Source organism: Balaenoptera physalus (assembly GCF_965194825.1).
Source record: "Balaenoptera physalus genome assembly, chromosome: 18".
Lineage (NCBI taxonomy): Eukaryota > Metazoa > Chordata > Mammalia > Artiodactyla > Balaenopteridae > Balaenoptera > Balaenoptera physalus.
Window position 1 is genome coordinate 74,136,927 of NC_138899.1, and position 25,820 is coordinate 74,162,746.

Sequence of the window (25,820 nt, forward strand, 5' to 3'; positions counted from 1 at the left end):
GCCGGTGGGGGACACGGCCGGTGGGGGGAACACGGCCGGGGGGGACACTGCCGGAGTGGGGGGACACTGCCGGGGGGGGCGGACACTGCCGGAGTGGGGGGACACTGCCGGGAGAGGGAGTGGGGAGAGGCTGGGGCGGGTGGGGGAGAGTCCGCCGGGGGTGCCGGGTCTGGCCCGCGGTGGGAGGGAGGGCGTGCAGCTCCCACCCTCCCCCAAGGCACCACACCTCCGCGCGCTAGTCGGAGGGAGGCGCGCGTCCCTCTCCCCGCTCCCCACCTGGGCCCGGCTCGCCCGGGCAGTGCTGGACCTCTGATCTCGGCTCCCACGCCCCGCCCCCAAACTGGAGTCAGTTGCCAACCACCGTCTCCTAATCTCAGTTTCTGCTTTTTCCCTTCCAGATCATTTCCTGCGTTTTCCCCCTCTCAGCCTTTCCCGGCACCATTCCTTCCCCTGAATTTGCTGCCAAAATCTCAGCCTCTGTACACCGGTGCCCAATGGAATCTCGGAGATAAGAGTTTTGGGTGAAGTAGAAAAGAATAGCTTTATAACTTTGCCAGGCAAAGGGGGCCACAGCAGGCTCCTGCCCTCTGTGTCCCAACTTGATGAGGGGTTTTATAACAATGGTTCAAGGGTGGGGCTGCTGAGAGGATTAGGGTGTGAGCAGGGCCTGCACGCCCTTAAACTCCTCTCAGGTGGTCGTCTCCTAATCTTGAGGAGCTTCTCTGGTCCCTTTAATCTCGCCTCAGGGGGTTTCTCGGCTGCTTCTCCCTTGATTAGCAACTGTTTCAATCTGCCCTTTGGAAATCCCGGAAGGTCATGGAGGCTGGAGTCTTGCCTACAAGAAATGGGGGGGAAAGGCCTCCGTGCCTGGGAGCCCCCAGGGCCCCTCTCGGTTTCAGATTCCCTTCCTTGTAGAAATCCCACGGATCACTGAGTGACTTTTCCATAATGGCTTCGCGAACCCCCCGTGGATTTCACCACTTTGCTCTGCTTGCTTCTCCAGCATGGTGGGCCACAGGCGCAGTGTGCCCAGCGGTGGGGACAGAAGGGACCCAGCGGTCCTCCCCGTCCCCTGCCTCCGCAGAGGCTGAGCCCCTCGAGTCCTGGAACATGTTCAGGTGTTCAGTTGGTAGATATTTGAGAGCAAGCTGTGGCTCATTCTGTGCACAGACTGACTGTGCCCGGTCTCCTGAGGTATGAACGGAGGACTTTTCCCATTCAATTTAATTGAACAACTATTTACAAAACTTCTACCAGGAGACAGACAGTAAGCTAAATTCTGAGAAGAGTAGAATGAATAAACACAAGCCCTGCCCTTGCCTAACTTACCACCCAATAGAGGGGTGGATAAGCCTTCCAGCGATTCTGATGCACTGAATGAAAATCTCTGCTGAGGATAAACCTGGATTTATGGGAGGAGAATCCAGCCCAGTGCTGAGAAGCTGGGGAGGCTTCTTCAAATACTGTAGTATAGGACTGACTCGAAGCCAGATCCGAAAGGTTGAGTAGAACTTAGAGAATATCTTTAACTTGTCTTTGTGTATCCCCACCAGGACCCTGCATAGGTTGAATCATGTGGAATGAAGAGTCTTCCTGTCACCTCTCATTAAATCTTAGAATATAAATGAGTTCCATTCACTCCTTTCTCCAGACATGGGTCCCTTTGCCCCAGGATCCGTCCCCATGACTGAGTCTCTCTGAGCAAATCTAATTTGCCCAGCATGCCCTGATACTCAATCAGTCTTTTGCGGGAGGAAGGGGGAGTCTGCCTGTGAAACAAGCACCCAAGGGAATTCTTGCACAGAATGAAGCCTGGGGATCACTGCACTGAGGGTTTATGTAGAGGGGGCTGAGGCTGTAGGTAAGACCCAGAGGCTGGGCTGTTCACAGGGAGGGAGGTGGCACCGGGAGTAGACCTGTCACACCCTACTCAGGTGTTCATTCTCACCCCAAACACTGACGTACCAAAAAACCCAAAGCAACAAAAAACAAAGGACTCGATCAAGATGAGAGCTACACTAGATGTATGGACTAAGTACTATGAGAACAAGGTCAAGCGAGTGGTTGGTTCTACCTGGCAGGTCCCAGCAAGGGTTCTCAGAGGGGGTAATAAATGGTCTGGACTCTGAATACAGGGCAGGCGCACCATCAATAAGAAGCTGGAGAGAAGATCCTGGACCAACCTATGCAAAGAGAGAAACTACGGTCTGTTGGGGGAAGAGTGGAAAATTGTGTGGCCAAAGCAGGCAATGCCTATTTAGCGTGAGAGAGGGTGAGTTTTGTAAGAGATGAGACCAGAAAGGGAAGCTGGAGCCAGATTGTGACAGGCCCTTTGAGTTGTCTAAGAATTCGGATTCTTAGGGCATTGGGGAGACTTTGAGTGCTTTGAAGGAAGGAAGTGGTATAATTATGCCTGAATTTAGATAGATACCTTCGGTTATGGCCACGTAGAAGAGGTTTTGAAACAGGAAGACTGGAGCCAGAGACCAGGGAGGAGATTGATGCAATGGTCCAGGTAAGATTTAATGAAGGTCTGACACAGCAGCTGTGGGAGTGGAGATGACAGGATGAATTGGGGACGTTTTTGAACTAGAGTCAGCAGGATTTCATGAGCTAATCAATGGAAGAGGAAAGAGCGAGGCAAAGGAGTAGAGAGACATTTAGTCTCTCGCTTGGGTACCTCCAGGGTGATGCCATTAATGAAGCCAGGGGTCGTGGCAGAAGGAGCCGATTTGGGAGGGAATATGATGAGTACAGGTGGAGACATACTGATTTTGAGCTACTTATGGACCACCCAGCTGGACAAGCCCGGGAGGCGGCTAGTGAGCTGGGTCTGGAGTTTTGGAGAGAAGATAAGATTAATGATTGAAATTTGAAAGCCATTAGCTCAAAGACAGAGATCAAAGCCAAAGGAGTGGATGGAAACACCTAGCTAATAGGTGAGGGGATAGGAATTTGAACCCAAGCCTTTAGTTGACTTTCACAAATGTTTGTTGAGCGCCTGCTGTGTTCCAGGGCCAGTGGTTGCTGGAGATCCCAAGGTGAATGAATAGAGGGTGGCCCTTTCCTCAAGTAACAGAAAAATGCAGGGATGAGCGCAGTTAGTCTTCTGGCGCCACGTCCAGACTTGTTGCTGAAGCCTAGTTATATTTTGCTTATAGCCTCTCTCTGATCTACTGGTGGACTAAAGCCCCAACAACAACAATAGCAGCTCCAAAAGTTGCTTTCTCAATTATAAGGTCCATGAGGGCAGGTCCAGTGGGCTGCCCCACCCAACCCCACATGGACCAAGCTCTATACTACTGATAACCCTGAAACCTGCACTGTCTATGGATGATTTGACTTTGTTGGGGGGTGAAGTGTAACATCAGAGTTTTATGTCAGAGTTATATGCACTTGGTTAAGATGAGCACAGTGGTGCCTCCCATCAAAATCTGTTTCCATTGCAGTAAAATATCAACATTTATTACCTGAATAGAAGAATTCAATGAGATTTTTCTTTGCTTTTCCATAGTTCTCTGATTTTCCAATTTTTCTGCATTTTCCAAACGAATGTGTATTGTTTAGAACAGAAAAATGATGTGGAACATAATAAAAACATTTTAAAGATGCTTTCCTGATGTGTTATCTAGAGGTTTCATTTGATGCATGTTCAGTAAAACACCTGCATTTCTTTATGGACAATTTATGCACTACCAAAATGTCAGAGAAAGATATGAAAAAGTGAACAGAAAAGAATAATGTTCATTGTAATGCCAGCTAATGCTAATCAGTGGAGAGCTATAGAGATCTTTTCATGTGTAGTTTCTTTTTCTTTATGTATATATAGACAATTCAAAAATGGTCTTTGTAAGTGTTATTTTATTATTTTTTAAATTTTATTTATTTATTTTTGGCTGTATTGGGTCTTCGTTGTGGTGCGTGGGCTTCTCATTGCGGTGGCTTCTCTTGTTGTGGAGCATGGGCTCTAGGCACACGGGCTTCAGTAGTTGTGGCTCGTGGGCTCTAGAGCACAGGCTCAGTAGTTGTGGCGCACGGGCCTAGTTGCTCCACAGCAAGTGGGATCTTCCTGGACCAGGGTTTGAACCCGTGTCCCCTGCATTGGCAGGCAGATTCTTAACCACTGGGCCACCAGGGAAGCCCTGTAAGTATTATTTTAAGCCACTATGTTATTTTCCATCAAGTGGCTGTACTATTGTTTGTCTAGACATTTCTTTGCTCTTGATCTCTTACATTGTTTCCAGTTTTTTCTTATTATAAACAATGCTGCGATGAACATCTTTGCGCTTTAATTTTTCTTATCCAAACTCTCAGAAATGGAATTATTGAGATAAGTGATATGACAACATGTGAGGCCGTTGAAACATGTACCATTGTTTTCCAAAAGAATTGTATCAAATTGTCTTCTCACCAGCAGTGAATTCTCATAGTTTCAAATCTTTGGTACCTCATAGCTATTTACATTTGTAGTTCTTAGATTACAAGTGAAGATAACAGCTTTGCTGTGATGTTACCATTCAAATTTAGAGACTGTTCATAGCAGAACAATCACACATGGGTGAGTCTGTGGCTATGTTTGCAGTTAAAGCAAGACAATCAAGATCTCGCCATCCCCATATGCTCCATTTGGGGTGACTGTGCTTTGGTGACGTCACTGGCTTACAGGCTTGGTTACTCAGGTTTGGAGGTTCAAGTCAGCCAGACCCAGAGACCCTGATTCCAATTAACCAAACTCACAGCAGACTGAAAGCCAGTTCTCCACCACCACAACCCCCATCCTTGGATTTCCTGTCAGCATACAAATACCTGCAAGTTTCTCCCTCTTAAACAAAAAAATAATTTTTTGAACATTTTTATATCCCACCTCTCTTTTTAGCTGCTCTCCCATCTCTCGCCTTCTCTCTATAGTCGAACTCCCTGAAAGGATCTTCTAAATTCCAGCCTGCCATTCACTCTTCAAGACTTCACCACCTGACTTCCGCCCCATCACATGACTGAAACTGACCTTCCTGAGTCCCCAGTGGCCTCCGTGTGGCCAAATCTAACAGATGCTTTCTGTCCTAAGCTCATTAGATGACACTTGTCCCTGCAATTCTCTCCTCCCTTAGCTTGTGAAGAAGTTGCACAGACAGTGGAAAGTGCAAGGATTTCAGTTTAAAACCTGACTCTGACACTTACTAGCCATGTCGTCTTCACCTGTCTGGTCCTTGACTTTCTCATCCCTAAAATCAGTGCAAGGCAGGTGGAGGCAGAATAGCATTGTGGCTCTGAGCTCAGCCTTTGGTGCCTTATCACCTGGAATCCAGTTCCATGTCTAGCTCTGCAATCGTGAGCAATCACCCCTGTGTGCTGCAGTTTCCTCGTGTGTAAATGGTGGGGCTTGGTGAGAACTCGATGATCTACCACAAATTATTCTGAACAGTGCCTGGCATGCAGTAAGTGCTCTTTAAGCGTTTGCTCTACGCCTACAAGAGGGGACTTCTGTAAGAGTCACATGAGATGCTGTCACCGCACCTAGCACAGCGCCTGGCACGGTGCAGGCCCACATTTAGTCAGTGCCAGCTCCCTCTCATCTCCTGGTCTTCCTCCCACTTCTCAGGCCACTCCTTTTCCTGAGTCCCAGGGGTCTGTCCTTGGCCACCTTCTCTTTCTCTGGGTGACCTTGTTCAAATCCTTGGCTGCAAATCCTTGGCCCCAAGCTAGCTGACGTTTCCCGAATCTCTAGCTGCAGGCCAGACCTGTTTTCAGATTCTTAGACTAACATCCCAGTTCCCTGCTAAACTCTCCCCGTGGTTTTCCACTGGCCCTGTTAACTCACCATCTTCCTTCCACCTCCGGCTGTGCTCCTTCTGCCCTGTTCCTAATTCCAGGAAGCGTCGCCATCCTTCGGTGCAGAACTTTCGAGTCACCCCACCCTCTGGCTTCCTCCCTCCACCCATGTCCTCCCAGCCGACTGGCTGCCTCCATCTGCAGATTCTTCTACTGATACAAATCTCAAGAATCTCCTGCTTTCTTTCCACGCCCAATGCTGTTGTTCACTTAGCTTTCCATCACTCTTCCCCCGGACTGTTTCAGTAGCTGCCATACTGGCCTCACCCCCTCCATCCCTCTTCCTCCTCGTGGCATTCAGATGAATTGTGTCCCATGAGGGAGGGGCCCTCATCCAATAGGATGGGTGTCCCTGTAAGTAGAGGAAGAGACACCAGACAGCCTTGCCCGGAAGGATGGCCACGTGAGGACAGAGCAAGAGAGCAGCATCTATAAGCCAAAGAGAGGCCTCAGGAGGTACCTAAACTGCCGACACCTTGATCTTGGACTTCAGGCTCAGAGCTGTGAGAAAATAAATGTCTGTTGTTTCAGCCCTGCTCCCCCACCCCCCGCCCCAGTCCCTGGGTTTTTGTATGGCAGCCTGAGCAGACTGAGACCCCGCCTCAGCCTCAGATCCACACCCTCTGCTCTGGGCTTGTGGGGTGGCGCTTGCCGCTCCCTCAGGTACAGGCCGGCTGCCCCTCAGTCCCGTGAACAGCCTCCTCCAGGGGCACTGCCCCTGCTCCTGTTGCAGCCCCGCACTCACCCTTCAAGACACGGCTTACACATCACCTACTCAGGGCAGGTTACATGCCCTTCCTCCTCATCCTCGGGACAAATGATACCTGCTGTGCGTGCCCCTATTCCAGGCATCGTGCTGTTGATTTCTTTGTCTGTCTCTCCCACTAAGCCCATGAGAGAGAGAGAAAAAACTGTACCCGATGCCTTTTTCATTCCTAGCACAGTGTGGTTTCACAGAATACATCCGATTTATTTTTATTGAATGAATGAATAAACGAATGAAGGGCAGCGTTGTGTCATTATACATAAAGTTCTTAGAACAGTACCTGACACCTAATATGTACTACTGAGTGTTTGCTCATTAAATGGACAAAATTATACTGAACATGCTTTGAATCACTTTTGCTGCAATTGTAGCTGTTGAAGTCTTATGAAAGCTAAAGTAAGAACATATGGGAAAATAAAAGCCCAGATTTGCAAAGAGATTTACCCATGCAAAGCACTTCAAACTCGTAGTTATTGCACTGGTTCCTGACAACTTTAGTCATGGCTGAACTGGAATGGAAAATTTTACTTCCTTTCCTGTATGTTGACCTCATCGGGCTCTGGCTGTGTTCATCTCTGAGGTCACTGTCTGCCCAAATAAACACTCCCTCTCCGTGGCGGAGTTCACATGCAAGCCTACCCAGGCCAGCTGGTTCATCCTGTTATGTTCTTTGGAGATTTGGTTAAACCGCTTTATTTTATTTTATTTTTAAAATTTATTTTATTTATTTATTTATTATCTTTGGCTGCCTTGGGTCTTCATTGCTGCGCATGGGCTTTCTCTAGTTGTGGCAAGCGGGGGTGGTGCATGGGCTTCTCATTGTGGTGGCTTCTCTTGTTGTGGAACACGGGTTCTAGGTGCGTGGGCTTCATTTGTTGCAGCACGCGGGCTCAGTAGTTGCAGCAACGGGCTTAGTTGCTCTGCGGCATGTGGGATCTTCCCGGACCAGGGCTCGAACCCATGTCTCCTGCATTGGCAGGCGGATTCTTAACCACTGCGCCACCAGGGAAGCCCCCTTGGTTAAACCTCTTCAATTGCTGGTGGGGCACCGAGTGATGTGGGCACGGAGGCGAACGTGGGTTAGGATGTTGTAGCAGCTGGAAGCACCTGGCACAAGGAGAGCCTCTAGAGGAAGCGCAGATGACTGGAGAAGAGTGCTGTGTCGACGAGAACCAAGTGTGGGAACAAACGGCCAATTCAATTTTACAAATGCTGATTGGATGCTCGTGTGGGCTTGGGATGCTTGGGGTGCAAAGTTGCCTAAGATCTGTTGCCTGCCTCTAGGGACCTCAAACCAAGCCAGTTACAAGTATGCAATAGCTGTTGGAAGAGGAGATGGGGGAGGACAAAGGGAAGAAAGGGGGAGGACGTGAAGGCATCCAGATACATGGTGGAGAGTGTCAGGCTGCAAAGTCTTAATTAGATACAGGAGGGAACCAAGGGCATCTCCAGAACTTCTAATGCGTTTGGATGCACTTGAAATCTCACCGGTTGGAGCTGGCTCTGTAATAGTGGCTGCAGATAAGATTCCAACCGCAACTTGTCTTGTTGGAATAAGAGGTTCCAACTCTGAACACTCAAGACTCTAAAATGAGCAGATTGGGAGGGCAGAGAGATGGACCCAGGGACCCCCTCAGTACCCTCAAAATCACTGCTGTCCCTGGAAGAAATAAGCACGACAAACTGTTGCTGGGATTTTGCATCTTTCTGCATCCCAGTTACAGCATTAGCCACGATAGTAACCATAGCGATGATGGCTAGTATTTAGTGAAGACTTCCCTGTCCTAAGTGCCTTCAATTGATTATCCCTTTGCATCCTCCAAGCTAGGGATTATTCATAGTCCCATTGTATGGATGGAGAAACAGATGCACCCCGAACACCTGTAACTCGCCTGAAGCTGCAGAGGTGGTACAATGGAGAAGCACTTTTCCTAAACCCCTTCCTACCCCAGGTGGCTGAACTGACACCCTAGATGGAAAGGTTCACTCCTTTCATTGGCCTTGACTCCAGAACAGGTGGGCAAAACATGGTCCCCAGGCCAAGTGCAGCCTGTCACCTGTTTCTGTACACCTGTGATTAAGGATGTGTTTTAAATAGTCAGAAAAAATCAAAAGAAGAGTCATATTTCATGATGCCTAAAACTTCTAAGAAGTTCAAAGTTCAGTGTCCATAAATAAAGTTTTATTGACACACAGCCACACTCTTGTTGACATCTGGCTGCTGTTGCTATAACAGCAGGGTTGGGCATGCCTGGCTCTCAAAGCCTAAAATATTTACGTCTAAAGTAGAAATATAATGCTGTACACATGCAGCTTATGTAATGTCATAAACCAGCATTACCTCAATTAAAAATAAAGATGAGTTAGTTTTAAAAAATAATAAAATATTTACTGCCTGGCCCTTTACAGAGAACACGTGCCAGTCCCTGCTCTGGGTCCAGACTGGAGTCTGGAGTGAGTTCCCCTCGCCAGGACACCTCCCTGTGCTGGAGGCAGCACTCTGCCCCCGCAATCTCTCCGTAGCATAAGGTACCCCACCACACCCCACCATGGAAGAGACTCCAGACCACAGGAGAATAAAAGCCACCCCCAAAACCCAGACCCTCAACCCCCCAAACCCCTCTCTCAAAGAAAAAAAAAAGTAACCTGACTCCATGGCCACTTTCACACTCTGGCAGGTTGGCGGTAGCCCTGTTCACACGTTCATTCACCCATTCATTCATTCCACAAACACTGGTCGAGTCCCTCGGCCTTGGTGCTCTCTAGGGTGGGTGAGGGAGTGGGGAGTGGACCTTCAGTCTCCACAGAGTCAGTAGTTATCTCCAGTCTTAGACCCTGACCTCAGTGGTCAAGGCACAGACTTGGCACTTGGACAGAACTGCGTTAAGATCCTGGTTCTGCCACTTGAGAACTCTGCCTGCACAAAAGCGTCTAAACTAACAAGCCCTGAAGAAGTGAAGAAGTGGGGATGCTTTTACCCCCCTCTCACTTTTGTGTGGAGCGCTAAGGAAAATAGTGTGTGCAAAGTCCTTTGTACGGGGGAAGGGTGCACAGGACCAGTTCCAGAGAATTATACCAGCATCACCACGGACATCTCTCTTGTTGCTGAAGAATCCAGTCAGCCCCACCTCGGAGCAGATAAAGTTGACACAGATTTAGAGAAAACAACCCTGAGTGTGTTCTGTCTTTTTATACCAGGAAACACTGTACTATTTCTAGGCCCCTTGGTATTTGTTACAATCTCAAGAGCCAAAATGATTTGAGTTAGGAAAAAAATAAGAATTTTCCTCTCACCAAGATCCTCTGGGATTTTTGAGAAAACACAGAACAGAAATAATAAGGATCTTGGCAATGTCGGGCCGACAGCAGCGGGAAGAGGGGCCCGAACTCCCAGTCCCAACGTCAGGCCTTTGGAATGCTGGGCCCTAGTGCAGTAATCCTTTTAGAAGAAAAAAAGGACAGGCACAGAATGTTCAGAAAGGAGTGAAATTTAACAAACAAAAAACAACACATTTTGTGTCTTGTGAGGCTTTACAATCAAGGGCTTAGCAGAGACAGGGGTTGGGAAAGCTGAGTCGGCCCTTCCTTAATCCTATTTTGGTCTGTAAGTTACCAAAACAGCGGAATGAGGGGGAGAATGAATATTTCCTCACCATTTTCCACAATCTTGCAGCTTTGAAAAGCTTGTAATTTGTTACCAGTAAGGGATGTGTGTCAAGTGTGGAAAAATCAGAAGACATTGCTCTAATTTTAAGTTAATAAACAGAAGTCTTCCCTCTGTAACTTCCCCCAACAGAGGCAGCACTGAAGGCTGGGCAGTGTGTGACCCCCATTCCTTTCTTTCTCTGTGTAAAGTGAGTGCGCAAAGCACACTTTTTGACCCAGTGTAGCCGGGCTGGTAGTTAAGACCAGGCGCCTTGGAGCCACAGGACCTGGACGGGAATCGAGGCTCCGCCCTTGCCAGCTGTGTGACTTTAGGCAAATGCTGCCTTCTTTCTGCCTCATTTTCCTCAATTGTGCTGTAGAGTTCTTTATAGCACCGACATCACGGGGTTGTAGTGCGAATTAAATGGAGTATTATATGTAAAGCACTGAGACAGAGACTGGCACTGTTCTCCGTGTGTGTGTTGTGTGTCTGTGTATTCATTAATATATACATGCATTTTTCTTAAACAAATACATCAAACTGTTCACGGTATTTGGTAGATCTTCTTTTTTGTGGGTTAATTATGATATATATGACCTCATATTGTCAGTATTTTAGGTTGTTTCTCATTCTTCACTATTATTAAAAAAAAAAAAACCTGCCATTTACATTTCTGCACTTGGATCTTTGGCAACTTTTCCAATTACTTGCTTAGAATTTATGGCTAGAAGCTGGGTCAGATGCTGTGCTCCTTTTTAAGGATTCTGATACGTAATGCTGAATTGCTCTCCAAAATGTTTTACCACTTTAACATCCCAGCAGCATAGCATGAAGGTGCCTCTTTTCCTAAGTTCTTGGTAATACTGGATATTTTCATCCTATTCTATTTTTTTCATCAGGTTGGGGAGTTTTATTGTTTTAATTTTTATTTATTTTGATACCAGGAAGGTTAAACATTTTTGTGTATGTTTATTGGCTACTTTAATTTTTCCACTGGGAATTTGCTATTTATGTCCATTGTTAACATATGGATTCATCATTTCCTTATTGGTTTGTAAGAGCTCTTTATATATTATAGGTGTTCCTTATACTTTTATGTTTATCGTCTGCCTTTAACTTTTGTTAAATGCCAAATTATATCAGAGTATATTTTTCACCATTCAGAAGTTTTTTTTGTGTGCATGTGTAAGTTTTAAGTACACAAATCTAGCAATATTTTCCACTATGACTTTTGTCCTAGAAGTCATGGTTATAAAATCCTTCTCTACAATCACCCTTCAAATTATAACAATTATTCTATTTTCTTCCAAAATACTTATAATTTCATTTTTACATTTAAAAATTGAGTTTATAGCAAGCTTATTTGGCAACTTGTATCTAATATGCACGGTTTCTCCCATAGACTCAGTGATTCTATAAAGTGATCATTATCCAACTCAGTCAATTTTTTTGAACAGCATTGTTCTCCTTCAAAAAGTGAAAATAATGAAATCTCCCCTGCTTGTTATATTGTGAATATACACATTTTGAAAAGTATTAAGTGACATAGCAGTGTACATAATTACCACCAAATTCAACTTTAGGATGTGAAAGGCGTGAGACACAGAATGGAAAGGTTTGAGAATTTCTTCCAAGACTTTGAGGAGAAGTGAGAATTTTCAGCTCTAAGTTTCCCTGATTCTGAATGACCAATAAGCTTACTAAAGCCGGGAGCAGGGAGGCATTTGAGATTTTATAGCATCAAGGTATGGTTTCAACATGTCAACGACACTTTATACCTTTAGAATATCACAGAGTTGACTTTATACCCTGTCCAAAAAAAAAGTAAAATTCAAGTTTTATAACTTAAAAAGTTAGAAGTGGTTATTATTATGTATTTCAGCTGGAAAAAAAAAAACCCAAAAAACTTCCATTTCCTAAATTTCTTTGATTCTCTGTAAACCTCATGGCAAATTTATTAGTATTATGCAAGATTGCCACTTCTACTGCACAATATTTGCAAACTTTCCCCTTGTTATTTTCTCTAATCAGAATAGTGTAGATAAGGAGTAGGTCAGAGGGCTGGCGAGGCCACCCCGCTCAGCCTCCGTGCTCTGGGCTCGGCTCAGAGCTGCCTCCACCCACACGTAGCCTTGCACCAGGACCCAGTGTGCTCCAGATCCATCACCAGAGGGGACGAGGAGGGGGCCCACAACCACTCACCCTTCTGCTTCCTCCGTGGTCCTTAACAGGAACAGACCGCGCCATTGACAGCTGACGTGGACACAGCTTCAAAGATGAGAGACATTACCTAAGGGGAAACAGCACAAGTTTATGAGTAAACAGTTACAAAACTGTTTTTAACATTTCTGAAATGCTGCCAATAACCCACTGAATAATCCTCAGTCATCCATCTCTTTTATTGTTAGTTTGCTCAAGGTCCTGCAGGACAATATCAGAAACATGAGGCACTTCGAGTGGTTTTCAAGGATGTGAACAAAGCCTCCCTCGTTTTCTCAGATGAATGTAGTAAATTTAGCAGTAAGAGGTACACGAGGGCCGTGTTCCACCCTCATTATGCAGCCGTGACTGAATTTTGAGTAAGAAATTTCAATGCTCTGCAAAGTACCATGTGTTCTTCATTTGCTTTTTCCTTTCTGTGCCATCGGACACTTTGTGAAGAGAAATCTTTTTGTCTGATCAGAAAAGCAAGAAGTAAGTGTGACAACGCTTTTTTAATAAGTCCAAGTTTGTCCTACTTATATAAAAAGTACAAAATAATAGCTGCCATTTCCTACGTGCCTGGTATACGCCAGGCACTTGATATGCACGTATCTGACTGCCACAGCACCCTGTTAAGTAACTATTATCACTGTTTTCCAGGTGAGGAAAGGAATCTCAGAAGGATTAAGTAACCAGCCTGAATTATCAGAGGTAGGATTTGAACCCAGCTCAGTCTTCTCTAAAGAGTTTGCTCTTTCCACTCACTGCTCATGGCTGACTTTCCTAAATTTGACCTCCAAAAGGCATCTAACGAGCAGCTCTTTTCTCTGCTCTCATGCAGGACAGGAGAAGGGGAAAAAAACCTTGCTGAGTTTTTAAATCATGAAACAATTTTCATCCATTGATTCTGTGGATTTAATTCTCTGAGGTTTCTATTTGATATAAGGACTTACCTTTCTTGGTTGTGTCTTTCTTCAGTTCCACATTCCATCCCTGGGAAATTACAGTTCAGGCTATTTTCCTGACTAGTTGGTTAGTGCCTCATTCCCACAGGGTAATCTTCCTTGTACTTTCTTGTTACTCTAAAAACTGACAGGGTTTCAACTCTATATATTGCCTTTTCCGGTTAAGTATGGATTTTTGATCTACTGTGATACATACTAAAATAGTAAAAGTCCATCTTAATGGTCCCCCAGAGATTTGAATGAGCAGACACCCCAACATACTGTAAGAGAAAGACTTAGACACTGAAGAGACTGTAATTCAGTATTTACAAGGTATTGGACTGCATGGAGCACTTACAACATATAACCACCGACGTGTCTTTCTACCCGAGCTCAATGAGGCAGAAACCATGGATACAAGCAACAGAAAAGAGAAGAGATTTTAAAACACAAGGATCCTCTCTAGCACATCATTGCAGACCTTTAAATAATCTCTTAACTGTTTGAAACTTTTAAAAGAGCATAAGAATATTAAAGACTTCAACACTTTTCTCTCTGTCTCTTTTTTTTTGTATGGGAGGTGCTGACACAGAAAGTATTGAATTTGAACACTTAGTCTCATGCCTGGTACACAGTAGGCATTTGGTAAATATTTGTTGAAAAAAGGAATGAATAATTAAAACGAAGCCTGTTGCTCTTTTTTCTATGTTGGTTCTGTTCTTCAATGTATTTATTTTTTCAACATTTATTCTATCCAGTTGACAAGTACTCTAAAAGATGCTGAGAATACAGTATACTGCCTATCCTCACATAACTTTTTAACTTAACCATCTGTTTAACCTGGGGCAATGCCTTCGTGGTTCTTTTCTTCATATAATATGAGAGGAATTACAGCCGTTCTGAATATCCCCGTGGAGATGTTGTGAAAATGAAGTAGGATCAGATGATTTGTAAACTGTTTAGTTGTATACTAATATATCATTGATAAGCTCTATCAGTTAGAATGCAAGTAACAGAAAGCTTCTCTTAAAATGGCTTAAACCATAAAGGTTCTTCACTTTGCCCTTTTTGGCCTCAAATTCTAAGGCTTACTCCCATTAAGGTCCCCCATAGCTTCCAGCAGCTCTCAGGGATGGTACTTCCTGCTTCTAGTCCAGGAGAGAAGAGAGAGCCTCCCTGTCCAGCCTTTCCAAAAAAAAAAAAATCTTAAGACCCATTCCAACTGGTCCTCCTTCGGTCACGTGCCCGCTCTGTAACCAATGTCTGTGTCCAGAGGGATGGAAGGCACTGATTGGCTTAGCATAGACTACACACCCCAACCCAGAAGACGGACATGAAATCAGCTTCCCTGGAACCGCATGGATCCCCAGGAGAAAGTGGTTGGCTCCTGGGTAGAGAATGGGGATGGAGGGAAATGGACAAAGAATATGCAACTATTAGCTGAATTTGAAGCAAGAGTCAACCAGCAATGCTGCCTGAAATCCATTTTATAGTCCCAGATGAACTTAAAAAAAAATCTCAATATTTGGAAAAACTAGAGGCATGGATAGACATTCTATGATATATATAAAGGTTATAGAAACATAATTAGGGCTCTGATAAGTAAGATAATTAACAGATTCATTGACATAATTTGCTATTCTACTCCAAATAATAGCCATATAGTTTAGGTGAATTTTTGACATTTATACAACTATTAAAAAAAAATGAGGGTATGCCTGTCTGATGATAGATACTTTCAAGGATTTAAAAAAAGTTTTTTCCTGTTTAGATATCTTATTCAAATCACTAGTTAGTCAAGTATGATGATTTCTCATTTCTTTAAAAAAATAAAACCTCTGAATAATTTATCTGGATAAGGCTGGGCCACCCCTAGGCCAGAGTTATACACTCAGAATTCCACATAAAACAATTATAAAGGACCTCTTCCACCGGTGGAACTTCTAGCCATTATATTCACTACAGCCTATGTTTTCAAGGTTGATCTATGTTATAGCCTGTGTCAGAAGTTCTTTCCTTTTAAAGGCTGGATAATATTCCATTGTATGTATGTACCCCACTTTGTTTATCCACTCATCATCAGTGGACATTCGGGTTGTTTCCACCTTCTGGCTATTGTGAATAATGCTGCTATGAACATTGGTATACAAATATTTGTTAGAGTTCCTGCTTTCAATTATTTCCGGTATATATCCAGAAGTGAAATGGCTGGATCATGTGTTAATTCTAAGTTTAATTTTTGGAGAAACTGCCATACTGTTTTCTACAGTGGCTGTACCATTTTACATTCCCACCAGCCGTGCACAGAGTGCGTTTCTCTATGTCCTCACCTACACTTGTTATTTTCTGGTTTGTTGAGGGTCTTTTTGGGTTTTGTTTTTTACAATAGTGGCCCTAATGGGTGTGAAGTGGAATCTCATTGTGCTTTTGATTTGCATTTCCCTGATGATTAGTTGAGCATCTTATCACGTGCTTATTGACCATTTGTATATCTTCTTTGGAGAAATGTCTATTCAAGTCCTTTGCCCACTTTTTATTTGGGTTGTTTTCTTGTTACTGTTGACTTGTGAGTTCTTTATATATGCTGGATAGTAATCCCTTATCAGACATGTAATTTGCAAATATTACCTCTCAGTCCGTGGTTGCCTTTTCACTCTGAGTGTGCCCTTTGCTGCACAGGGACCATCTCCTGTGGCACATGAAACACCGTCCCCACCTGCATCCAGCTCCTTCTCTCAGGTTCCCCTGCACATCCCCACAGGGATGTTAGCGGACGTTGGGACCTTCCTCGGCCCTGCGTCCTGCTGCCTCGCCAGGTGGGCTCTGTCCTGGCAGCGGGTGGGGGATGGGATAGTGGGTGCTCCAGCTCCCTGTGACCCCAGCCCCCAGCAGGGCTGCCCCAGGCCTTCTCCTAACACACTGGAAGCTAAAGACGACATCCTACCAGGAGAATTTACTGACAGCTTTGAAAAAATACAGAAAATGGGTTGTGTACTTACTTCAGGGACAATATTTTTTTTAAAAGAGAAAGCAACCTATGTTTTTTTAAATCTAGGGATTGTAACAATTCCTCTGTCCCAGCCTGAGGGAAAGGGCTCTGCCGAGAATGACTGGCAGAAAAGGAGCAAGATAAAAAGGCAAGTCTTTGCCTGAAGCCTGTGAGGGGAGACAGCGGGTCAGGGGGAGGTAACCCAGATCAGGAAACACGCCTGTGTGGATCCGCTTCCGGCCCCAGCCCTCCCGGGAAGTCTCTGGTGGGTCCGGGGTGATCTTGGCCTCCACTGGGACAGAGGAAGGAGACAAACCTCTGTCTGAGCTGAGCTTGACGGCTGTGATCTGGGCTGTAACTTCCCTCCCCTGGGCTTCAGTTTCTTATATGGAAAATCAAATCAATAATTGTTATAAAATCTTACTTTTCTGTTATACGATACAATTTACACAGCACTTCATACGCATTATCCAATTTAACAAAACACTCCAGAGCAAAGCACTTTGCAAAGAATAAAATGCTTAACATATGTAAGGAATTCTTTTCTTTCTTTGAAAAATGCTCTGGGTGGTGCGGCTATTGTTTGGTTAAGAGAATTACACAATTTTGAGATGTGCGTCCTTATCTTGTGTAGACTGAAAGGCAATTAAACAATTATTCATGTCAGAATCTGAGGTAAGGAGAAGGCTGCTTCAAAGGGTCTGCTTGACAAAGTGAAAAGCATTTGAGCAGAAACAGAGCCGTATATCATTTCCTTCTGGAATATCCACTCCATATGGCCCAAAGCAAGAATTTCAGACTCCTCCGTGGAAAGAAAGAGACAGAAATAAAAACATTAACTTTTTTGCTCTGACTTCTCTCAGCCATTTTCTGAAGAGCTTTTGGAAACCATCGGTTTTTGTAAACAGAAACCAACCGAGAGACTCCGAGGAAGCTTTTTTCTCCGGGTGCAGCGGTTGTTCAGTCGTGAATCAGTGTCTTATTCCAAGAGGAAGGCGCCAGCAACAAACGTTGGTCGTAAAAAGGACATTAAACTTTAGTATTCTCTCCATGGTCCCCTCCTATTTCCACTTGCCAACAACAGACACCACGGAGGATACAAGGAAGGGAAGTTCCCCACCTACAGCCCACCAGTCAGGACTCCGGGATTCCAGCTTCCTGGCAGGCAGAATATAAAGTCAATAGTCAAGGTGTCTGCATATAAACCAAGGCCACCTCCACTTACAGCACCGCTCCCACTTCCCACCGTTGCCTGTTCCATACACCCCACACCCCAGCGTCTCCCTTTTCACCCCTTTTCCGCAAGGGTTATGGTACCCCAGGGCCCAGGGGGTAGAAACCCTTCCCCAGGCCCATCGGCTGCTTCCCCGTGTGGTCTTTGCCCAGCCTGGACCCTCAGGGAGCTGCAGAACAAACAGAGTTCTACAAACAAATGGAATTTCAAAATAACTCCAATCTTTGACTCACTTTCCTAAAAACCGGAGGGGACCCACAGAGCCGGTCCACAGCATACTCCGCTGTGTATTTCCAGCCCACCTGACGGTTTCTCACCCCACGCTTGTCCAGACAGCCGGCCCTGCTTTTCTCTCCCTCTCTCCACAGCCGGCTCCCTCCGGTCCTCACTACTGTAGCTTGACAGAGTATTTATGCAGCCAGGTTTCTTCCTCTTTGGAGGTGGGCACGGGGAGCGCCGGGCCGGGCTGGGACAGGAGTGTTGGGTGGGTGAGTGGGTGGAGTCCTTGAACGCTGTCCCCGCGCAAGTGATTGCTCCAGCCTTGACCTCTCTTCATTCCTTGGCCTCCTCCAGGCCATCAACGTGGAAGCCATGACAGCTTCAGAGCCTGAGCTACCACCCAGACCTCTGCGGGGGGCTAGAGGTGGGGGGATAGGAGGGGAATGGCAACACGGAGTAAAGCTTGGTTTGAAAGATCTGGAGAACACTAAAGAAAGTTTTCCTCACTGCTTCCTCACCCCCACTGCAGCCCCTCCCTACGCTGCCCTTGAAATCTGCTTTACCAGAGCAGAAATAATGATGCGCGCAGCTCCTGCCAAGGACGAGTTTACGGTAGGCCCACTCCGTGGTCATGCTTCCCTCAGGGCGTCACAGAGTCACAGCACTCGCTGGAACTCCCCCGGGTGTTTCTGAGACCCGCCGGTGTGCTCCCCTCTGAAATCTTTCTCATTACATCGTTAAGGAGGGAAAGGCACCAGGCTTGAAGAGGGGTCTGGGCAAAGTTGGGACTTCTTTCTTTAACTAAATTTAACCTTGATTCCAAGGACAGAGATTGCCATTTGAAAGGATGTCTCAAACGGAGCATTTGGTGTGCCTAGTAAGCCATGGTGTAATATGTGGCTTTTAGCATTAGTCACCTCCCTGCTAGGAAAGAGGTTGGAAGTCCAGAAATAAGGATATTGCAGAAATGGACCGTGTGGCTCACAGAACCACAGGGGAAAGGGTGGGGGAGCAGCCGGTGCCTTGCTTAAAGGTCACAAAGCATTATTTCCACTTTAATATCCAGAGTCCAAGTGAAATACACTGAGAGGCTAAGATCTAAGTGGAAATTAACCGACGACAACTGTGCCATTTGGATTCTGAGTCGTGCTTGCTGTAGGAGACGGCAAACCCCCTTAGCTCTCTAGTTTTCCATGAGCAGAGATGAAGGAAAAAAAGGCATTAATAAGAATACACATAAAGAAAAATTGCTAATTATTGGCACAGAGTGGCAAGAAAATTTGGTGGAACTCCCTTCCTTGCGGATTCTTGGAACAAGACAGATGTATGAGTTAGGTACAGATGCACCTGGAAACAGTTTTCTTTCCCTGGAATTGTGATTCTGTGTTGTGTGTAACCCCTAGTTCTACAGACCACCATAGTCTGAGTCATACGAGGGGTGCAGGGGGCAAGAACCGCGCTGGTGGCAATCCCCTGGCTTTGAGCCGCCACCCAGACGAACCAGGGGTGCTCTGATCTCCTTCCTCCTGGCAGAGTCTCCGAGAGGCCACCTCTTCTCCTTGCTGATTAATAAAGAGCTCTTGCCTGTTTCCAGCCTGTGACCTAATGGCCTTAATCTGTCTCCACTTGTGTTGCTAATGGTCACTCTTGTATCCGTCTCTACCTGATGGTTCTCCAGCAGTTGACGTTGGCCTTCCTGCTCTCAGAGGGGGAGGTGCTGTCCTCCCCAGTATTTCTAATAAAAAGAGGGGCCCTGTGTTCTCAGTTCGTTGTTGAACTTCCCCTGGTGGAGCTACACAGGGCTCCCCACAGTTGAAGGAAGTATGAGGACAACTTTTCCAGGACCCCCGACACACGCCTCCCAACGACCGTCACCTCAAGTTCCAGGACAGATGCTGAGAACAACAAACAATCTACACCAGGGGCCTTTTATGCACTAGACGCCATGACAACTACTTCACGTATATTAACTCAGTTGATCTTTGCTTCAAGCCCCTGAGGTAGGTACTATCATGTTCCTATCCTACAGATGTGCAGAGACCCAGCACCTCGACTCTCTGACCTCAAGGTGAGAGGGTAGGAGGTGGTCTGTTCTGCTCTTTGCTGCGTTGCCATAACCAGTTTCCATTGTTCTGTCCCATCAGGTGTCCATTGGGTCATAAAAGCCATAGTTCTCCAGTGGACATCAGGCTTCACGATATTACATGTGCCCATAGCTCTTGGTTTTCTTTTAGTTACAATGCAATTAAAAAATGTGAATAAAGTCTCAAGAAATAGAAGATGCAGCCTGAACAATAACAAAAGCTAAGATGGTTGTTAGGGACCCATTGACCAAAACCACCTGCCTTGGCCAGGCTTGATGACAACCACTTGCGTGAGTTGTCTCACAATAGGAGGTCCCAATAAGGAACACTGTGCTGAAACTAACCAAGAGAAATCAGGAGGGACCAAAAGGAGGCACCAGCCCATAATATGTCCTACCAACCTCCCAGAATCCTTTGTGCTAGAATCCATCTTGGCTTAATGATAGATGTGTCACCAGGAAGGACCTAGACCAAATATGAGCCATGCAAGATGCTTGGCCAGAAACAACCTGGAAACTAACCCAATTACCATAAAACCTGAGACTTGGAGCCACATGGCAGAGCAATTCTCCTGGGTTCCCTTACCCTGCTGCTCTCTGCCCAGGCACCCCTTCCCAATAAGGTCTTTTGCTTTGTCAGTACGTATGTCTCCTCAGACAATTCATTTCTGAGTGTTAGACAACAGCCTACTTTTGGGCCCTGGAATGGGTCCCCCTTCCTGTGACATACTGAGAATTTAATATCATCATGCTCTGTTCTGTGAGAACTCAGTCCTCATTACAGCCCTAGGAAGTAGGGACTACGAGTATCCCCATTTTATAGGCACAGAGAGGTTAAGTAGCTGGCACAAGATTGCACAGCTCTTCAGCGGAGAAGCCAGCATTCAGACCCAGCAATAGTGAGGGTCTGTTCCTCACAAATGTCAAGTTCAACAAGGCTTTCAATCTTCTTGTATGCTTGTTTCTTACCTCACTTTAGAAAAGAATACACCAAAAAGACCAGAATTAAAATGAGAAGCAGCTAAGAGGAGGGGCTCAAATCCAGGGAGGGCTGAGGAGTCCAGGCTTTTTGAGTGGTCCCTCCTCTTGGTTCAGCAGAGGACACAATGCCGCACATAAATTGTAACAAAATGGGAAGAGGCAAGTGCCCTAAGAAGGACGCAAATACAGCCGTGTGGGGTCTTAGGCAACACAAATCTCCCCACCCGTTCCTTCCCAGAGAAGGCACCCCTGAGTTAGGTCTCAGTCACTAGGATCTCCGTGGGTGGAGATGGGAAAGACAAACGGCAGCGCCGTCAGCAGAAGGAGGGCTTCTGGTGGAGTGTCCTGGGGTCCAGAAGTAGTGAATTACTGAGATCCATGGACCAAGGAAGAAGTAATGGATGATTCCAGGAAGAGAAGATGTCTGAATTTATAAGAACGATTAGCAGGTGAAGTTTGGCAATATTTCCAGCACATATGGGGCCTTCAAAAGCCCTTGGTAGTGGCCCAGGGGGCAGAAGAGTTCCATGTGTCTGGGGAGGACCTATGTACCTGTTTCCCAGGATGTCCTGGTTTACACCTGCTGTCATGGCATCCCATCTCCCATCCATTTTCAGGGACAAAAAAGCATATGGCTACCCTGTATCTGGCAAGTTCAAAGAGCCAGTAGGTAGGGCCCAACACTTAGGTGTACTGAAAGTGCTCAAGAAATCGTGTTTTTAAAAGCCTGTGTCACAATGCTAGCTAAGTGTTATAAAGAAGATGGGTCTCGGACATTGAACTTGTAGGTAACTGCAACCACAGATAGTTCTGAAAGCCAGAGTCAGCTGTTCTTCCCTACACCTTATTTGGTCTGGGCCCAACTTTATACAATATAATCCCAGTGGGTATCTATCACAAAGATATGCAGGAAAAGCCAGGCTTTGATAAATAAATAGCCTCCCATCTATTTGCAGCCAGTTAGAGCAAGGAAAAAGCTTACCACGGGCTTACAACACACCCTGACACAAACTGAGCGTGATCATTTTTATCCAGGAACACTGTTGAGCTTAAAAAAACTGTATTCCAAGAAGTTAATTAAAACCACATAGAGCTGTCAGGGAGCTTAAAAATCAAATACACAGTAACTTCAAACAATGAGGCTTACTAATCGTGGCAGACAAATCAGCTAGTTTTTGCAGAGCCAGACTATTTGTAGATGAGCTAGAATACTTTCAGGAAAGAAAGAAAATCATAAAGTGTTCACAGAGCAGAGGGCAGGACAAGAAGGAGGCAATTCTTCTTTTTTTTAATATAAAAAAGAAGCAGCTAAGAGCATTTTCTTATTTATTTTATTTTTGGCTGCATTAGGTCTTCGTTGCTGCGTGCGGGCTTTTTCTAGTTGCGGCGAGCGAGGGTTACTCTTCATTGCAGTGCGCAGGCTTCTCATTGCGGTGGCTTCTCTTGTTGCAGAGCAGGGGCTCTAGGCACGCGTGCTCAGTAGTTGTGGCTCTCAGGCTCTAGAGTGCAGGCTCAGTCGTTGTGGCGCACGGGCTTATTTGCTCCGCGGCATGTGGGATCTTCCCGGACCAGGGCTCGAACCCGTGTGCCCTGCATTGGCAGGCAGGTTCTTAACCACTGCGCCACCAGGGAAGCCCGAAGGAGGCAATTCTAACCATCTTTTCAACTCGGACATGGAATCTGTCTGCAGGGATCCCGCAGGGGTACGTGTAGGCTTTTTTAGTGAAGTCTCATTTAGTTGACTGATGCTGTGTTGTTGCTGGGGTTTATTACTATGTGAAGTTGAAAGGCTTGATGTTAATGCATCTTCAGCTTCAAGCCTCACCACGCACACCCTCGTTTAAACTTAACTGTGCTGGGCGTGCTTTGATGGGGTGGCAGTCTGGCTTGGGTGTTTCTGCCGTTCCCCAATCCACGTGGTGTGACCACTGAGACAGGGAACCCGCTTTTTCTCTGGCTCTCTTCTGATTCTTCTGTTGTTTTTTCATTAGAAAATGGATAAATGATGACAAAAATTATTAATAAACCCCCCCCCTTAAAGCCTTATATATAAAAGAATGTGGAACCAAAACCATGAAAATAAAGCAACTTGAACTCATTTACAGTATGAATAGGGAACAAAGACTTTGGACCTTCCCTAATTTTGGATTCCAGATTCCAAACATTTCATAAATAAAATATGACCAGCCGCATGAAATTGCAAGGTATGGACTGTGGGAATTATATTCACAAGGAGACGTTGTTTTCAAAAGTTCCTGCTGGCAAAGCCAGACTTCTCACTGCCACTTTTAACCCTGTCAAATAAAACCACTCCAGATAGGGAGGTTGGCGAGACTTCATGGTACATTGAAAGCTTAAAATTTGCACTCTAGAGTAGGGGAAAAACTGATTATATTCATTTATGCTCTATGATGGCATCTATTACGTATTTTTTAAAATATTTATTTTTTTATAAATTTATTTTATTTTTATTTACGTATATATTTTTGGCTGTGTTGGGTCTTCATTGCTGTGCGTGGGCTCTAGAGCGCGTGGGCTTCAGTAGACACGGTGCGTGGGATCAGTAGTTGTGGCTCGTGGGCTCTAGAGTGGCAGGCTCGGTAGTTGTGACACACGGGCTTAGTTACTCTGCAGCATATGAGATCTTCCCAGACCAGGGCTCAAACCCGTGTCCCCTGCATTGGCAGGTGGATTCTTAACCACTGTGCCACCAGGGAAGCCCCTCTATTATGTGTTTTTAAGGAAAGAAAAGGCATGTCACTTCCTTTGTACGTGTATCATCTAAATGAAGTCAATATTAGGTGTCAATGAAATGCCATATGACAGAAATGAGACCACCTACATGAAAATTTATAGTTGTACTCTCATAAATGCGTATCTTTTATCCTAATAAATATTATGAAGTATATACACAAAAGGTTATCTCATAAATAAAACTCAACTTATTTTCAGACACTGAGGGTCTGAAAAGACCCCACTTCAGGGGAGACAAAAGATCTTCAAACATATTTGCTTTATTCCCAGATAATTCCTGCATACATAAAATGTGGTAAGTTGAAACAATGGCATCAAATACTCTATCAGCAATTCCCCAAGGAAAGCAAGAAAGTATATGCTTTAACTAGTCTGGTAGCTATTTTCATAGTCAAGGAACACTGAAGACACTAGCTTCTTCCCAGCACAAACCACCTTTATTCAGAATCGGGCAGATAGGATACCCGGTGCAAAGTTTGATTCCAAACCATCAAACACAAATACACAGATGCCTGCTGGGCTGTGACTATGGGCCAGCCACTGTGAGATCCTGGGGATATAAATGAGCAATACCATAGCGGCTGAGTGGTGGCCCCAAAGGTCTGTCCACATTCTAATCCCTGGAACCTGTGAATGTGATCTTATTTGCAAGAAGGGTCTTTGTGGGTGTAATTAAGTTTTGTTAGGGATCTTTAGATGAGATCACCTTGGGTTAGTTGGGTGGTCCCTAAATCCAGTGACAAGTGTCTTTATAAGAGACACACAGGGAGAAGGAGGAGGTATGGGAAGATGGAGACAGAGACTGAAGTCAAGGAATATTTGGAGCCACCGGAAATTGGAAGAAGCAAGGAAGGATCCTCCTCGAAAGTCTACAGCAGGAGCGTGACCCTGCCAACACTTTAATTTTGGACATCTGTCTTCCAGAACTGTGAGACAATAAATTTCTATTGTTTTAAGCCACCAAGTTTGTGGTAATTTGTTACAGTAGCCCTAGGAAATGGATACAGGGGACCACCCCAACATCCAGAAGCTTAGGGACAAAATGCAGGGCAGGGAAACATTAGATAAAATTTACTTTATAAGTAGCTTCTTTACAAGAAAGAAAACAATAGGCAGAAAAATAGGAAAATTAATGGTATGTGTGATTTTTTAAAAATTCAAGCTAGCTAAGGACCCACGCACATATCTTTTGGATCCATCAACCCCAAGTGCTGGAGTCCTGGGCTGTCTGGGGTTTGGCACGTAAGCTCAGCAATCTGCCTTTCCAAGCAGAGCTAGACTCATCTTTACAAGAGGCCCTGAAGAGCAGGCTTGAGTAGGAAACACTTTCTTGCACATGCTTATTTATAGACAGCATATGTGGAATAAGGGAATTGAAAATTCATGTGCACGTGTGAATATCCTCGGCTTGGGCCTGGGTACACCCACGGTGGGGATTCAGCTGTACTGGGTGTGTCTGGCATACTGGTGAGTGGATTGGACCAGAGGCCAAAGCAGTGCTAAGAAAATTCTTGCAAGAAAATTCCTCCTTTGGCAGGATTCTTACCCAGAGGCCCAGGCATTGGCTTCCCAGGTCTGTAAAGTTCTGAGTATGTCTGTGAAATGCTGCATGTGTGCATGCACTTTTCTGAGATAAGGCTTTTATTACCCTTTTGAAAGCCTCTGTGACCCGCAAAATTAAGAAACTGTGTCCTAAGAAACCAGAGGAAGAATTAGTGAGCGAGACCCATGAGAACAGCTTCAGTTGTCAGAGAAATTCTAGTTCCAAAGACACAGCTTCTACTTGACAGGACTCCTAGAGGCAAGGCTGGGTCTGAGGCGATGGGAGAAGACTGAAAGCAATGACTGGAAAGCTGGTATGTGGAGGCCCGGGTGCCCTTGCTTTGGGGTCCCGTCAGGGACTAACGCAGCAGAGAAGGCCATTCTCCATCCCCCTTCCAAGGGCCCTGCAAAGGTTTGGTCCACTGAGCCTTCAGTAACCATCAATGGAGATTGGTTGCATCTACAGAGCAGAGCACACACACGATGGCTCTGGAGACCCCAGAGATGGGGGAGAGCTTCAGGGGCTGAGTGTCCTGCTGCAGCCAGGGGGACAATGAAAGCAGCAGAATTCATGTTGTCACGTGCTGTAAGCTCATCGCCACCCACAGACATGGGAACGTTCAGGTGACAC

General features: G+C 45.5%; 1 long non-coding RNA gene across 3 annotated transcripts in view; it reads right to left on the reverse strand.

The window, feature by feature from the left end:
- Nucleotides 1-99: 99 nt before the first annotated feature.
- LOC309647891 overlaps nt 100-25,820 on the reverse strand; it is a 102,776-nt gene continuing 77,055 nt past the window's right edge. For all 3 annotated transcript variants that reach the window (XR_014256368.1, XR_014256369.1, XR_014256370.1), the window contains one exon: nt 100-12,531. This is a non-coding gene — a long non-coding RNA (uncharacterized lncRNA). The remainder of the gene's footprint in view (nt 12,532-25,820) is intronic.